This window comes from Equus asinus, chromosome 19, assembly GCF_041296235.1.
Source record: "Equus asinus isolate D_3611 breed Donkey chromosome 19, EquAss-T2T_v2, whole genome shotgun sequence".
Classification (NCBI taxonomy): Eukaryota; Metazoa; Chordata; class Mammalia; order Perissodactyla; family Equidae; genus Equus; species Equus asinus.
This window is the reverse complement of record NC_091808.1, coordinates 7,065,892-7,083,079: the sequence shown is the minus strand read 5'-3', so window position 1 is coordinate 7,083,079 and position 17,188 is coordinate 7,065,892. Positions and strand designations below refer to the sequence as shown.

General features: G+C 46.7%; 2 long non-coding RNA genes across 4 annotated transcripts in view; one reads left to right on the top strand and one right to left on the bottom strand.

Annotated features, from left to right (window-relative positions):
• Positions 1-7,124, bottom strand: part of LOC139041033 (uncharacterized) — a 34,907-nt gene extending 27,783 nt beyond the window's left edge. The window contains exons 1-3 of the long non-coding RNA XR_011495499.1: positions 6,996-7,124; positions 5,672-6,776; positions 5,165-5,256 (exon numbers count right to left, since the gene is read on the bottom strand). This is a non-coding gene — a long non-coding RNA (uncharacterized lncRNA). The remainder of the gene's footprint in view (positions 1-5,164; positions 5,257-5,671; positions 6,777-6,995) is intronic.
• Positions 7,125-8,373: 1,249 nt separating this feature from the next.
• On the top strand, positions 8,374-16,645 carry LOC139041034 (uncharacterized). Of its 3 annotated transcripts, none has more exons than XR_011495502.1 (3): positions 8,374-8,507; positions 12,813-13,428; positions 13,751-16,645. It is a non-coding gene; the product is annotated as an uncharacterized lncRNA (long non-coding RNA). The 3 variants fall into 3 exon arrangements; XR_011495501.1 differs by lacking the exon at positions 8,374-8,507 and adding an exon at positions 11,813-12,492 and having other exon boundaries at positions 12,841-13,428; XR_011495500.1 differs by lacking the exon at positions 8,374-8,507 and adding an exon at positions 11,816-12,492.
• The last annotated feature ends 543 nt before the right edge of the window (positions 16,646-17,188 follow it).

Here is a 17,188-nt window from a genome sequence, read left to right as displayed (position 1 = left end):
CTCAATATATTGTGCAGAATGAATGAATGGATCTTAACTTCATAATTCATGCTATGATCGGCTAAGAAACCTATTCCTCTTTTTTTTTCTTTTTCAGAAATGTCCTGGCTATTCTACACATATTTTTCCTACAAAGAAAACCTACTATTATTTGGTCAAGTTTCCAAAATTCTGTGGGGCTACTGATTGTTTCACATCTAACCTAGATGATATGAGATTAATTAACTTTTTTTATAATGCTGGATTTCTGATCTTTTTATCAGGTTTTTCTTTGAATCCCATCAGCAGAGTTCATATGCAGTTTTCTTCATCCAAGTCTTGTACATTTCTTATTTACCTTTTTCCTAATGATTCTGCTTCTGTAGCTACTGTGAATGGAATGGTCTTCTTAATATTTTCTGCCTGGATTTTGAGCTCAGTAATAAGCTATTGACTTGTGTGCCTATGGCTGTTGCTTTATATAAGCTCCCACGGGACAGTAATCACAGCCCGTCTTTATTGTTGTCTCCCCTCCCCTTCAATAGCCAGAAGGTGGGGGAAGCTTTTCCTTTGCCTGTGAATAAAAACCTGTGTGTTACATGCTCACTCTTCTGTGAAGACAACCCTGTGGCCGCCTTTAGTCACAAAGCATAGTCTTAATTCAGAATTTAGAGAAACTAGGCACTGGAATAGCCAAACACCTTGATTTAGAGACGACCTCCCCTCACCTATCCAGGCGAGTTCCGGTGCGTCTCCTGGGCTGCCGCAGGCTGCCTGTGTCCTCTGTGCCTGGGAGGTATTTAAGTCTGGCTCTCTCTCGGATGTTTCTCCTGAGTTCCCTTGACCTGGGAGGACACACCTCTCTTTTGGGAGGTCACCTGCATCCAGGAAGTGGGTGTCTCCCCAGATTCCTTCTGCTGTGGTCTCTTTACCCCACTGGTAGACCCCGTTATTCAGGACTCATTCTGGCTCTGGCTCAAGGTCAACTGAGGCCACCCTTGATCCATGGAAACACCTCCACATTCCTGGCTTCTACCCAATCTGAGAATCAGGCGGACCCCACTGCACCAGCAACTCTGAGAGTCACAGCCAGGGCAGCAAGGCAGCCTGTCACTGGCCATCTAGATGTCCTGGGAGGGAACCAAGCCCACAGTCCACTGGGTCCCCCAACTGCAGTGGGCTCATATTAGGGTCCATGGCTGGTCCAGTTGAACCCCCTTGGTCTTCTTGAGGTGAGCCTCAGGTCCTCCCCCAACCTTCTTCTCTCTTGAGGGGAGGGAGAAACGAAGCTCCCAGTAGGGCTTTCTCCAAAACCTGCTTCACACACAGCCTGACCCCTCTCCACACTCCTCGATTTGGATGTTGGTCCCAGAAGCCGTGGAGCTGTTTCTCACACCGTGAGTATGCCGGATTATTCTGTATTTTGGTCTAGCACTGAACTTTGTAATTCAGCATATATGATACCTTGGTGCTTCGGTCATAATTTCAACGTTCACATCCTTTTACTTGTGTTGGTTTTATATTTTGCATTATTTTTATAACCAGTAATAGGCTTGGGTGTGAGGCAGGCAGCACGTCCAACTAGTGAGGAGTAAGAAATACCAATTTGACCTTCAGGACTCAGATGGGTCAAAAGAACAGCATCCGAGTGGGCGTCAGAAATTCTGACATTCAATTCCTAGAGAAAGTCTGCACAGTGCTGTCTCCAGACACCGGAGGCTAGGTGACAGATATTAATACCCCCAGACTTTGAAATCATAAGGCAGAGAGGATATTGGACAACTCTTTGAAAAATACACCATAAACAAGATCAACACACACAAATGGACCAGAAGAAAATGTTTGCAAGACATATGGCAGATGAGTTAACAACCACACAGAAAGAATGCTTTCTTTAATGAGGGAATGTCACACGGTTACAAAGGTTACAAAGTTATTGGAAGGGCTGTAAGAACAAAGAAGACACACTGCGGGGGAAGGGAAAGATGCAGAAAAAAGAGAGATGGAGTGATGCCCAGCGATGGGAGGCTGAAGCCAGGACTGGCTCCCACTCCAGTGCTGTTTGAAACATTGATTGGTGGATTCTAGACCCACCGGGGGTGCTGCCTGGACCAGAGAGGGAAATATCTGCTGCCCGTGCCTGGGCTGCTGGTTTCTGGGATCACCCCATCCTTGCCACCAGCTCGGCAACCCCAGCACCTGCCAACTCTGGTGCATGTCTGCAGCCAGCTGCCGGTAGCTTCACTCTTCCTCCATCCTCATCCGCTGCCAGCATCTCCCAATGGCTAAACCCAACAGAAAGCTGGTTGGCAAGGAGCTGGGAAGGCGACTTCCCAAAATCCCAGCCTCAGCGACACAGAGCAGAGGGGAGAAGGGCAAAACGTAAGGCTGAGAGGTGAAGGTGACTGACTGGCACAAAAACAAGAGGGGGCGCAGACGGCCGTGAGCATGGACGATGCTCAGTCCCACACTAGTTAGGAGAATACGGATCAGAAGAGTATGAGAGCCTAGTGTTCAACAGATTCACCAAAATTAAAAACACTGATGACAGCCAATGGTGATGAGGATGTGATGAGGAAAAAAAAGTCATTTTTACACACACCTTGGTGGCATTGTATAATTTTTTTGTAAAATAAATGAGAGTTTATTTAATTGTTCGCCTTTTTCTTTGGATCTCAGGTGCACAGATTTAAATTAATCATAATCCTTGGTTCATGAGATATTTTCATCATTGGCTCATGAATAGCCTACTTTAATTAGTTATTTTTAATGTCTCGATTTATCACTGTTATTATTTTTGTCATCCTGCATTGTCTGGGAACTTGAACACAGTGTTAAACAGAAGTGGTCATAGGGCGTCCTGGACTCATTTTTTTAATTTAAAGAGAGTGCTTTTAACATTTCTCCATCTAGGAAGGTATTTGGTTGGTATTTTTCATAGATACACTTTACCACATCAAGGAAATCCTCTCTGTTCCAAAAATCTGACTTTTAAAAAACAGTGATGATTGAGTATCTCCTTTCATCACATTTTTTCTGAATTTACTGCGATTATCATATTGTTTTTCTCTTTGATTATTTATTTATTTTGGTGAGGAAGATTGTCACCAGGCTAACGTCTGTGCCAATCTTCCTCTATTTTGTATGTGGGATGTGGGACCCCGCCACAGCACGGCTCGATGAGTGGTGTGTAGGTCCGTGCCCAGGATCTGAACCTGCGAGCCCCAGGCTGCTGAAGCAGAGTGCACGAACTTAACCACTACGCCACTGGGCTGGGCCCCCTCTCTTTGACTGGTTAATGCAGTAAATTATATTTGTGACTTTTATCACATCAAACAATCCTTGCACAACTGGTATAAATGCAAATTCATTGTGTTGCATCATCTTCATACACATTTCATTGCTCAACATTTTGTAACTACGTGCAGGAGTTACACAGGCCCGAATATTCCTCTTCTTCCAGGTGTTGGACTTGTGTTAGTATTAAGGTTACAATGACTTCACAGAATGCGTTTGGAAGCAATTCCTCTTCTTCTGTGGCCTGACAGAGCTTATAAAAAATTAAAATAATCTGTCTCTTAAAAGTTTGGTAGAATTAGCCTATGGCCACATGGGATGATGTGTTAAAATTATAAATATGTAAGCTTTTTGATGCAGCCATCTCAATGTTAATAATCCATTCTATTGATATAAGAAGCACAGTCTATAGTATTTTGTGCATACACATATTTATTCCAGCACTTATTTCAAGTAAAAAACAAATGGAAACAACCTAAATGCCTATGAGTTGTGAAATGGTTCAATATAGTATATTCAACCGCAGATTATAAGACAACTGTTGTAAAAGATTCACTCAATTCTCTATGCTTATATCTGGAAATATGTCTGAATATATCGTCTAGTCAAACAAGTAATTTTGCTATAAAGAAAAAAAGGAAGAGGAAAGAAAAGAAAGAAAAGATGGTAGACTGACCTACATATGTTCATCCATGTTTACTTAAGCAAAGGGCATCAATGTAGCCATAATTTTTGCCTGAAAGGATTAGCAGAGTAGAGTAGTGAAGACTATGGGCTTGGGAGCCAGACATTAATGTTGAAATCCCAGTTCTGGTACATACCAGCTGTGAGCAACTTACTAACTTCTCTGTGCCTCGGTTTCCTCCCCGTGACACAAGGATAAGAATAGCGTCTGACTCAGTGTCATTTCGTGGATTAAATGAATTCAGCAATATTCCTGGCCCATCGTAAGCACTCCATGAATGGTGGCACTTATTATTGAAGTATTAATTATTTAAGTAATGTTATTCCAGTTATTTATTATTTAAGTATTTATTATTATTTTAAAAGGTTGATGAGAGGAGGAAATATCTGGCTATTAACTATTTTTTAAATACATTACTACAGTTTTTGAATAATTTCAATGAATATAATTTACCTACTTTGGGGCTGGGCCCCAGGGCCGAGTGGTTAAGTTTGTGCACTCCGCTTCGGTGGCCCAGGGCTCATCGCTTTGGATCCTGGGCATGGACCTACACGCCACTCATCAAGCCGTGCTGTGCTGCCATCCCACACAGAAGAACTAGAACGACCTACAACTAGGATCTAAAACTATGTACTGGGGCTTTGGGGAGAAAAAAAAAGAGGAAGATTGGCAACAGAGGTTAGCTCAGGGCCAATCTTCCTCACCAAAAAGCATACTTTAAAAAAAACAAATTTACTTACGTAAGTGAAAAAAACAATGAAATGGAAAGAAAAGGGGCCCACCATTGTATCAAGTAGGAGAACACTTTCTGGGAACAGCTGAGTCTCTAGCAGACAGATTAATCTGTGGGAGCTTTGATGTTTCTAAAACAGAGCATTAAAATGAGTCACAGTAGCTTTTCATCATTCCAAAGTTGGAATCTTATCATTCCACCAAAAATTATCAGCAATAACAGGCTCACTTCCTGGCATAGCAATTAGGAGCCTAGATAAATAAGCGTTTTTATTTCCCAACTGCTTGGCTCTACAAAGGGAGCCCTGAGCCACAATTGCTGACTGGGGTGACACGGCCTTTGAGGACACTGCGATGGAGTCAGACCACCCGGGCCCTGCCACGTCTGCGCTATTGGCCGCGCACGGCACCTGACAAACCTCGGTTTGGAGAATTATTCCTTCCTTCCAGGGGCTTCTGGGAAGATCTTACCAGATAATCTGCTCGCAGGTCTTGGCAGAACGCCCAGCACAGAGAACTCGCTCAAATACGACGAAGATGACGATGGTGGCCGATTCCCAGGACTCCAATGGCATGCAAAAAATGGAAGATTTGGCTAAATAATAATTTAAAACTTTCATTTTGTTCAAAAACATTTTATATAGGAGAAAAAGACAAAGGAAAAAAATGACTCAGGAAAGCACTTGTGTGTGTCAATCGCAACAGAAAAAAAAATGCAAAAAAAAAAAAACTGATAGAAGAAAATATACTTGGCTGATAAAAGCAACAGAGAAGTGCCTCATTGCCACCCTCCGAACATCCTAATTGGGGCAATTGTCTCCAGATCTACTGATCCCTCTGCAGCCCCTTCCCGCCCCTCCCTGAAGAGAAGACCGTTCGGAAAAGCAGACTTGGGGTGCTCCCTCAGCTGCCCCCTTTTTCCTTTTGGGAGCCAGATGCCTGCAGAGGGTAATCCTCTGCCCCTTCCTGCCCACTCACCAGCCAGCATCCACGGCCGGGAGGGTCTGTCACTGCTGTCTGTCCAGCCGTCCGTCCAGCCTGCGCCACCCGGGGGTGTGGAGCAGGGCATGTCCGGACTTCTTACTGTGGTTCACAGTCCGTTTGGCTCTCCCGTGAAGCCGCTTCCTCCACCTTCCTCTTCACTAAGCAGAGAGGCGATCTTTCAGCCCCTCCATCCCTCTTTGGTCTCACTTCTGAATCATTGGGGCTGAGGGCAGGGAAAGCACTGCTGTTGATCCGGCCCCTTCAGAGATTTCCACCATCATGCACCGGAAGATGCCCAACTTGACTGATAATCAGACAAACGCACATTGAAACAAAGAAGCAAGACAGCGTCCACCTGGCCACCTGTTCCAGGGGGAGCGAGAGAAGTGGACAGACATGCTCCCACCAGCCCATGGCACAGCTGGGCCACACTGTAGGAGCTTTAAAACTGTTCGGGGGGCCGGCCTGGTGGCACAGTGGTTAAGTGCGCACGTTCCGCTTTGGTGGCCCAGGGTTCGCCGGTCCAGATCCCGGGTGCAGACATGGCACTGCTTATCAAGCCATGCTGTGGCAGGCGTCCCACATATAAAGTAGAGGAAGATGGGCATGGATGTGAGCTCAGGGCCACTCTTCCTCAGCAAAAAGAGGAGGATTGGCAGATGTCAGCTCAGGGTTAATCTTCCTAAAAAAAAACCTTTTTGGATCCTTTGCCTGGTGATTTCACTGTCAGGACTCCACCCCAAGGACAAAGATTCACGTACAAGCTTTTCCTTGTTCCTTTTTCAAAAGAGTAAACTTCAAAACAATCCAATGTCCAGCAAGGGAGAACGGCTATAGAAATTATAGATGGATGACCAGCCACAGACCAGACTGAGATAAGCCCATTAAAAAGAGTGTTTGGAAGACATTCCATAACACGCCCGTAATGCAACGTCAAGCAACAAAATAGAATGTAATGTTACAGTCAAGTATAAATCCAACGATATACTCAAAATTCAGAAGGAGGTGCTGCAAACAAGAATGCGATTTATATCTCGGGGGCTGGCTTGCAGGTGAGTTTTATTTTTGCTTCTCTGTTTTTCTGCATTCTCCACGTTACCTGCAAAGTGAACATACTCTTTTAATAAAAAGAAAAATCATGAAACAGTCAACGATGAATCCTGTATGAAATATAGACTAAAGAAAGGCCTGAAGAAACATAGAAGATAGGGCAGCGGGCCGGGGTGGGTGGCTGGGACCCGCCGGGGAGAAGGACGTTTAAACACAAAAAGGTTCACCTGTCGGAAAAGGAGCAGAAGTATTCTGCAGGGGCACCGACCTGTAGAAAATACAGAGACGCACAGGGAGCAGGCGCGTGGGGGCCGAATGGTGTCCAGAGATTCAGATGCACAGGTCTCTGTCTCCATGGTCAGGATCCACCTGTTAGAAGGTCTTGTTTCACTTTTGCCCCACTTACGCCGCCCTCACCCACATCACCTCGGTCAAGCACTGCCTCCCCACACACGCACCTGCTGCCTCCATCAGGCTCCGAGCTCCGTGCAGCTGGGCCTCAGCCGGAAGTTTCCCCTCTGGCCAGAAGGGGGTGCTGTGGTGCAGGGCGGGGCATCCAAAACTTCGGAGACTCTGGTTCAAGTTCTCTTCTTGTCCTTTCCTTTCCTGTAATCCGAGAAATCCACTCCGGGAACAAGATCGTCATCACTGGCTGCCTATGGGGCCAAATAAAGCAATTCTACACAAATGATTGGAACCTGAAAAAAGATCTGAGAACGCTAGGGGTTATTATTCTTCAGTGTTTCTTTAAGGGTGTTAAACTCCCTGTGGACGCCAGCCAGCTTTATCCAGACTTTCTCCTCCAGATGCCTTGGCAAGAGCCTGCTTGTGTGGACTGTGACCCCCACCCGTGTCCTCCTCCTGCTCTGTGGGCTCTGGGGCCTGATTACTGCAAAGGCCTGCTGGACTCCGCACGTGACTCAGTTTGACCACTGGGCCTGGGTCTGGGGCTGCTTGCAGTTGAGGAGAGAGGACCCTGGGTCCACGGCCCAGGTGCTCATGGCTTCAGTGATCAGCGTCTTGAACCAGACCTTCCCTCAGGCCTAAATGCTGAAGGAACCCTCCTCTCTGTGGAAAGGCCCTGCCGTCTGCCGTCTACGCTCTGGGTCACCCTCCTGCTTTCATTTTCACGACCAACCCAGCCCAAGCAATGCCACCTCCCTGTCACTATTGACCTTTGCCCTGACTCTGGCTCAGAGCCTCTCTGTACAGTTGTGCAGTCTGTGCACTGCACACCCCTAGGTGGTGCTGTTCATCCTATAGTCGACAAGGAACGAGGCAAGGCCTGAACAGCCACAACCAGCAGCCCTGCTCCCTTGCAGCGATCAAGCTGGGGTCCAGGCATGTTGGCCCTGACTTGTTCACACAAGGGCCAGGATCTGAGTCATGGCCTCACCTCTTCCAGCTATGAGATGAGAAAGGCCTTAGAATCTCTCAACCTCGGTTTCTTCAACTGTAAAGTGAGGGGCTAGACTGGTTGATTTCTGAGATCAATTACCCAAATGCCCAACGGTACTATTTACCTGGTTCTAGAATCTTTCAAACCTACCTTAGTCCACCTGTACCAATGGGTTCTGGCCAGTGTCCTTGACGTTGCCAGCTGTGTGCCTGTGCCTAGCCTCGGGATTCAGGATCCCAGCTCTGTCCTTCTCCAAAGGCTGTTGCTGTTGGCCTTATTCTAGCTTCCTCCTCCTACCATCACAGGAAGCTCTTCCTAAAGGCCCTACTAACAGGCACTTACATCCTACTGGCTCGTGCCTTCATGCTGCAACTGCTGGAGGTGGGTTCAGCCTAGTCACCGGCAGGGAGGAGTGGGGAGAGGGTTGGGGAGGTTCTAGAGAGCCCAGCTGGACTGAACCAGAGAGCCCACGGAGAGAGCTGGTGGATGTTATGGCTAGAAATCTGTGCTGGGGTCATGTAAGTGGCTATGTTTGTCCTTGTCAAGGAAATTTCAGGTTTACTGGGTCAGGAGGCAAAGATCTTTTGGGTAGGTGGCCTCTTGGTGTGAGCTGCCTCCCCCACCCCATCCCAACAGTGATGGCATAAGGTCAACTCTGAAGCCAGGTACACAGCTATCCAGCAGACATGGTGCTCCAGACACCTTAGGAGGAAGTGAAGCCAGAGTGAGGACACCGACCCCAACTCCTAAGACACCAGCAAGGACGCCAAGCCAAGTGCTCCCGATTATGAACCCCTGGCTGCTCCATGGGGGCCCTTTAGGTGGGGTGACCTGTGTGCCTAGCACACAGAACTGGAGGGCGGCCAGCAGAGCAAGGATCCAAGAGGCTGGGCGGGCATGCGTGGCCAGGTCAGGGAGGGCCACGTATGCCACATTTTGATTTTATCCTGAGGTCCTCAAGAGTCACAAAGGCATTAAGCAAGGGAGTGATGTTAGGGAGAGCTCACTCTGGCTTCCTATGGAGAATGAATTGGAGAAGGACCAAAGGACTCAGGGACACCAGTTTGGGAGGCCGTGCATTGGTTCCAAAGAGGGACGGGTGGCTGTGACAGAGATAGAAAGCATGTGCATAGGGCACCAGGAAACCAGATCCAGCCAGCCAGCGTGTGTAGAGTGCCACCCCTGGGTCAGATGCCGGGGGATGGAAGAAGCCTGGGGGCCAGGGCCACCCATAGGTGCTACAGGATGCCTTGAGACTAGAGATGCCTTGGCAGAGTCAAGAAGAGGAGAGTGAGGGAGAGGAAGAGCCTTGGGTGAGATCTCTCTCTGCCCCACCAGCTCCCTGCCCTCCCCCACCCCCACCTCACTAGACCACAAGCCCAGGGAGCTGTTTCCACCATCACACAGCCAGGGCTGTGCCTCCGCAGCTGTCGACAGCGGTCAGGGGACCTCGCTGATTAAACCAGAGCCCTCTCCACGACGTCTAGACTGACTTCTCTCAACTAAGCAACCTCGTACCACGTCGGTGCACAGAGCACTCAGAAATGGTTCCTTTGTTGCTCCTTCGAAATGATGGCAAACTCTCTACAGACAGAACAAGCCACATCCGGAGAGGAAGTGAGAAAGCTCAGAGCAGGGGAGAGAATAACCATGGCGACAATCTCGCCACTCGGAGGCTGCTGCGAGTAAGAGGTGTGCTTACTTTGCTGGAACTGCAACTGAAAAGAGACAAGCTGCCAGGACAACACTGGAGCAACAATCTTCTCTTCTGGGCTCATCTATAAAGGAAATGCGGATGATGAACCGTTCCCAGGGCCATCTGTCAATCCTAGAGCTCCTTTTGATATTACCATGTAAAAGGTCCTCACTGAGGAAGATGACTCATTCAGGAGTTTTTTTAGCGGTCTCTTTTGAGGTCATTGTAAATTCACCTGCAGTTGTAAGAAATAATACAGGGAGATCCTATAAACCCTTGATGGTTTCCCCCAGTGGTAACATTTTGATAATACAGTGTAACCTCACAACCAGGAAACTCACATTGATGCAATGATTCAGTTTTGAAGAATTCTCAGAGACGTATTGTCATTTTTGAAAATATAAAAATGGAAAACTTTTGCATTAAAAAAAAAACCCTAAAATTATATTATAAAATAACCAGACAGGGTGAAAATACTTTTGTACTAATCTTAGCAAGGAGTTTACGTCCAGAGAGTGAGCATGTTCCCATTTATAAGAGAAATATTAAGTAGGCCTTAAAAATACTTGGTAGCCTGTAGAATTAAACCAAATTTACTACAATACAGGAATATCTAAGGAAACTTAGGAGGCAACATTGGATGAATTTATTTATTGAGAGAAGGTGGCTTTGAGGTATTATTGTTTCACTGTGTCTTTTCTAAAGTCCTTCACCATTAGTTTCTTGCATCCAGGAACTGGCCAAGATCCTTCTGGTATTACATTCTAAATCTCTTGCATCTTTTTACTGATTCACTCATTCAACAAATATTTATTGGTTGTCTGCTATTGGCCAATTATTTTTCTAGGGATTAGGAAAACAGAAGGAACCAAAAAAGCCCTTTAGGGAACTGACATTCCGATCAGTCCCATTTCATTTCCACAGTAATTGCCCTTGTTTAGGATTCCATCACTTCCCAGAAAGACCCTTGTAGAAGCTTCTGTATCCATCGGCCTCTGTACAATCTTTCTCCCACCCCCCCCCCCACCCCAGGTTATTCTCTGTGCTGCTGGTCTTTCCAACAGATTCCTCTTTCGATACATACATGATTATGTGATGTCTGTTCCTGAAATCTATCCAGTGTTCCATCACTCCTGCCCCCTCTGTACGGGACCAGTTCTAAACGCCTCCGCAGCCGTTACTGGTCCAGCCCCTTCCTTCCCGTCCATCCGTATCATCATTCATCCACCTCTTTCCCGCCTACACAGCTGGCTCAGGTTTCCTGTCTTGGCACATGGTCCTTCTTGGAACAGGGTCCTCCTCTTGCTTTTCTGCCTGAAAAAGTCCTGCTCATTAACCTTTTAGTCTAAACATGACCTCATCTGCTCAATGAAGTGGAGTAAATTCCGTTTAGTGGGAGATGTCATTTACTTGGAGATCACCAAATAACTACCTATTGATTGGCTTAATGTGCTGTCACTCAGTTTATTAGGAGCCAGAAGATATGTTCGTCTGTTTCCCATTGTTTGTATCTTACTGCCGTTGATCCTGATACCATGTGGCAGGATGGGTTCCTTTGGGATGGTACATGGAATGTACTTAGCATTTTCTGTGTGTTTGTTTTACTAATTTCTTTTTGTTGAAAATAAAAGTCATTTGGAAATTAGAAAGGTTTATAAAGGAGAGAACACCAAATACTGAGGGTGTAATGTTGCAAGTTGTGGGTATATATTCTTCATTTTCTATAGTACTTTTATTTACTTTACATTGATTATATAGACACAGTTTAAACCCTTGTGATTTTTTTCCGCTTAAAGTATATTAAAATGTTTTAAGCTTTTGGCATAAACTGCTAAATTGATTTTCAAAGAGATTGTAAAAATTTACTCTCTCATTGTTAGATTAAAAAATACACAGCTGATCCACCACATCTTCACAAACTCTATTATTAATTATTAGGTCAAGAGGCAAAAATTGGTCTCTTTCTTCAATTTTGCTTTTCTTTGATTCTTAGTAAGATTGACCATACTGTCATTTGTTGTAAGGTTCTTGCATTTCATCCTTCTGTATTTTCTAAGCTCTTTCTTTGCCCATTTACTTAGTGGAATATTCCAGCTTTTCTCCTTGATTCTTATGAACTCTTTAATTATCAACATTTTAAATCCCTTCTCACTCTAGTTTATTGCAGAAAAAGATATTTTTTCAGCCTATAATTTGGCTTTCATTTATTTGTGATGTTTGACAAGAGTTTTATGTGAATTCAAATCCATCTTCTCCTTTTAATGCCTTCCATCGGTTTTAAACTTAGAAAGTCCTTATTCCATCCAGAAACCAAAGAGTTATTCTCTCTCCTTTTTTTTTTCTTCTTTCCTATTTTTAAAAATAACTGAGCTTTGCTAAATCAGCAGTTTGTTTTGGTGTGTGGTAAAATTAGAAGAGGATATTTTCCCCAAATATCTTGCCAATTATTGTGTCATCCTTGATGGAGAAATCTTTTATTTCCCATTAAGGAGTGACACCCCATCTAACGTGTTAAATACTGATCAGTTTCTGCTGTTCACTGTCCATTGGTTGATCTGCCGCTTCCTTTGGTACCAGCGATGGTCAGAAACACTTGTTTTAGATTCACCACACGGTATAAAATCTGCCAGAGCGAGTTCCCCCTCATCTCTCTTCCTGTAGAATATTTTCGTAAGTATCTCCACTTGTTTACTCTCCCAGTTTCATTTGGGAAAGTTATTCACTCTAAAACATAGAATTTTCCATTCCAACACATAGGTGTCTCTTCAGAAAAAAAAATATTTTTTAGCTTGTTTTAGTTGTATTTATTTGGTCCTTGATATTTATTATTAAAGATAGTCTTAGCTTTCTATTTTGTGGGTGCTATTATAAATACGTTTTTTGAAACTCTATTTTAGCTGTTTAAATGCTTCTCAAGAGACAAGTTGCTTACTTTGGTGTACTGTTGGTGAGTCTGGTTATTTTATTAACTTCTCTTGTTACCTCTTCAGCTACTAGGTGGATCTCTTGGTTTCCTAGGTAGACTGCTAGAAGAAACTGAAGGTGGAGAGCTGGTGTGCCCCCCCGAGCCAGGCACACAGCATTCCATCTACATGAAGTTCAGACCTGAGCAAAGCTGGTGGATGGCGACAGAGGTCAGGATGGAGGCTGACTCTGGGGAGAAGAGGTGGGGATGTCCAGAGGAGGCGTCCGTGAAGACTACGGTTCCCATGTTCTTCTAGGTGATGGTTATACGGGCACGTTCCATGTGCAAAAGTTCATTGAACTGCCCACTTAGGATCGGTGGACCTTTCTGTATGTGTGTCTGTAGTGGGGTGAACAGTGGTCCCCCAAAAGATGTGTCTAAGTCCTAACCCCCACTACCTGTGAATGTGACCTTATTTGGAAAATGGGTCTTTGCTGAAGTAATTACGTTAAAGATGTTGAGAGGAGATCATTCTGGTTTAGGGTGAGCCCTAAATCCGGTAACCAAGGTCCTTTTAACGAGAGGAAAAACAGACACCCAGAAGAGAAGGTCATTTGAAGATGGAGGCAGAGGTTGAAGTGATGCGTCTGCAAGTCAAAGAATACCAAGAATTGCTGACGTCTACCCAGAGCTAGAAAAAGGCAAGGAAATATCCTCCTCTAGAGTTTTTAGAGGGAGCACAGCCCTGCCCACAGCTCAGTTTCAGACGTCCAGCCTCCAGAACTGTGAGAGAATCAATGTCTGGCTGTAGTAATTTGTTATGGCACCCTAGGAAACTAACACAATGTCACACTTTAATAAAAATTTTACTGAAACAAAAACAAAAAAAGCCAGTGAGGACCAGTGTTGGCAGGGGAGTGGGACCAGGCACTCTTTGGTGTGGTAGGTGGAAGCCCCTATGGAAAGCCATGAAATTATTGATCTGAATCATTGAACACATGCTTTCCTGTGTTCCATTCATAGGACTACGACCTAAGAAAGAATTATGGATGTCCGCAAGGATTCCCACCCCAACAATGATTATTCCTAGGCCTTTGGGGTCCCCATCTCTGACACCAGAGGCTGCTCTTCCTCTTCTGGACTGCCTTCTTACTTCCTGTTCTGGTTCTTTCAACGCCATGCCCCCAGTGGACTCGCCCTTGCTGCTCGATTCCTCCGTCCTCTGCATGATCCAGTCGTGGGCCAGCCCTGCCTCCTGTCGCCCCTCTTCTCCAGAAAGAGCCTCTGTTATGGACTGAATACTGTGTTACCCACCTCCCCCAAATTCCTATGTTGAAACCCCACTCCTCAATGTGATGGCATTTGGAAGTGGAGCCTTTGGGAGGTGATTCAGGTTAAGCGAGGTCAAGAGGGTGGGGCCCTTATGATGAGATCGGTGTGCTTATGAGAAGAGACATGAGATCTCACTTTCTCCCTCCTTGAGCACATAAAGAAGAAGCCATGTGAATACACAGCCAGAAGGCAGTCATCTGCAAGCCAGGATGGGGGCCCTCCCCAAGAACTGAATCAGCCATCATGTTGACCTTGGACTTCCAGCCTCCAAAACTGTGAGAACTAAGTCCAGTCTGTGGAGTTTTGTTATGGCAGCGCAACGGACTGAGACAGCCCCTGAGTCCTTGTCATCACTGGGAGATGGAGAGTTCCTGGGAGACTCCAGTTTGGGCAATGAGCTGGCGTCAGTTTCCCCTTGCTCTTCCCCTCTTCCAGCCCCATGCATCATCCTCTAACTCCCTCATGCCTCTCAAACAAGGCTGCTTCTCTACATTCCCACTACCAGCGGTTTCATTCTGACCCTCTCCTGGCCCATCTGGACTGTGCACACCACTTCCCACCTCCATCCTACAGGGCTAACAGAGGGAGCCTTTGAAACCCAGGAGTCTTGGGGCTGGCCCTGTGGCCGAATGGTTAAGTTCACACACTCCACTTTGGTGGCCCAGGGTTTTGCGTGTTCAGATCCTGGGTGTGGACCTACACAGCGCTCATCAAGCCATGCTGAGACAGTGTCCCACATAGAAGAACCAGAAGGACCTGCAACTAGGATGTACAACTATGCACTGGGGCTTTGGGGAGAAGAAGAGAAAAAAAAAAGGTTGGCAATAGATGTTAGCTCAGGTGCCAATCTTCAAAAGAAAAATTAATTTAAAAAAGTAAAATAAAACCTAGGAGTCTCTTAATGCCACCCAGTCATTTACTTTAATGGCCCTTTCTCATTTTGTAATTACGTATTTATTTACATGTATATCTACTGAGTGCCAATCTCTCCCCCACCCCAACCCTTACACACAGGCATACACACACACACACAGCTTTGAGGTCAGAAACCACACATATCTTAGTGATCAACCATCTGCCTCAATAAAGCTGGGGTACAATAAACTGCCCAGCTGAAGATCCTCTTGCTGAGGGTGAGTCTCTGAGGGGAAGTCGTCTTGGGCTGACCTTTGCCTGTTTTCCCAGCCTTATCTCCCTCCGTTGTTCTCTCACCAACGCTGCGGTTGGTTGTCACCATGCGACATCCCCACAAGTGTGCCGCCAGGCTTTGTGCCTGCTGCCCCCTCTGCGTGGGAAGTCCCTCCTCCCTGGCCACCTGGAAAACACCTATTTCTCCTGTTAGATTCTGTCATGTCACACAGGAAGCTGTCTCTGGTCTCTGGAGGCAGTGTGAAGAGGTCGTCTTCTATGCTTCCTTAGCACAGTTTTCATACCTCCGTGCAAGGCTGTCTCTACCCTCATCAGACTGTGAGCCTGGGGGACAGAATGTGCCCAGTGGCCAGCACACTGCCCAGAACAAGGAGACTTGATGAAAGTGTGTATTGTGAAGGAATGAATTTCAGATTCACCCTAGTTTTGCCAGTTCCCACCTAACCCTGATTTCTAGTGTCCATCTGCCTCTCTGGGTCCTCCTATGGTCTCCCTCATCCCAGCCTCCTCTCTGCGTCTGTAGCCCAGCATTCTGGTTTAGGCCAGCAACGGTTTGCATTTCTTCAAACAGTTTTCATTCACTGAGGAAACCTGAGTGGCGTGTTTACAATGGAGGCAAAAGCACGATGGCTCTAAGGACTGAGAGCTTGGGTTTGACCTCAGCTTCCCCCTCACCACTTGTGTGCTCTGGGAAAGTTACTGAGCATCCATGAGCTTCAGATGTCTCCTGTCCATCCTGGAAGGTGACAACAGTGCCCAGCTCCTAGAGTGCCATGAAGATGAACACAATCACCGGTGCATAGCGTTCAGCACAGGCCAGCCGCTCACATTTCCAGACTTGCAAGGCAGAGAGCCAGTCCCAGGAAAGGGTCTTGGTTCCTGGGTCACCGCAGAGACAAGATCCAAGATGACCATCTGCCTCCAGAAGAGCTCCGTGTGCTTCTGGCAAAGCCAGGTCTCCATCATCCAGGATGGATGAGGTGTCCATGCTAGAGGTGATAGTAATATCTCAGCAGAGTGGCTGCCCACTGAGATAACGCATAAGTCCCCATGGAGATGCTCACTTCTCCCTTCAAGAGAACCTGTGGCAGGTAGACATGCAGGTGGACCCACGCCTCCAGCCGCTGCAGCTGTGGATCCTGTGTAGTGTTTGCCCCAAGGCCACACTTTGGCCAGGCTGCTCCCAGCCAAAGACAACATGGTGCGAGGATCAAAGCTGGGGCTTTCCTGCCCCAATGCAAGACCCCTCCACTGAGCACCTGTGCCTGGGACCCGCCATCAGCCAAGACTGTGGTCTGAGGCCCTTTCTGCCGACTCCGTCCTTCCCTCTCTCCTTTCCCAGGTGTCAGACCTGCATCGAGACGTGAAGACTCTTCCTGCCTCCTTCTGCCCCTTCCCCATCTGTCCTTCACTGGCATTTCCTCCAATAAATCTCTCATCCACCTAATCGCATCTTGGCTTCTGCTTCTCAGACGACTCAAACTGACACACTAACTCAGCCCCAATTTGTGAGCTCCGAGCACCTGCCTATGAACCTGTAGTCCTCCCCCTCAGGTGTCGCAAGCCACCAGCATTCAAGACGAGAAAGCACACTCATTCCAAATGGGAGCTGGCTGCTTGAGTTAGCAGTCCTTGGACCCAGACCAACACTCTGTTCTACTCTGTCACACAAAGAGACAGTTTGACAAAACCCAAATCTCAAAATTTCATTAGCAAACTACTCAAGCTAATATTTCCTAAGGAGATGCTACGTCGCCATCTCTTGCCCTGGCTCCTCCCTGGCCATCCCTTATCCCCCTTGTCCCCTGCAACCTGGCAGGCCTACGTGTGGGGAACCGTCAGCAGATGCCCACGTCATGCCTGCCAGTCACATGGTGGTGGCCCCATGAGCCACACGCAGAGACTGCCCTGGGAGGGGACGGCATGCTACTCTCTGAGGGCATGGAGTCCTCATAGACCTGGTAAAAGAGGCCTGAAGCT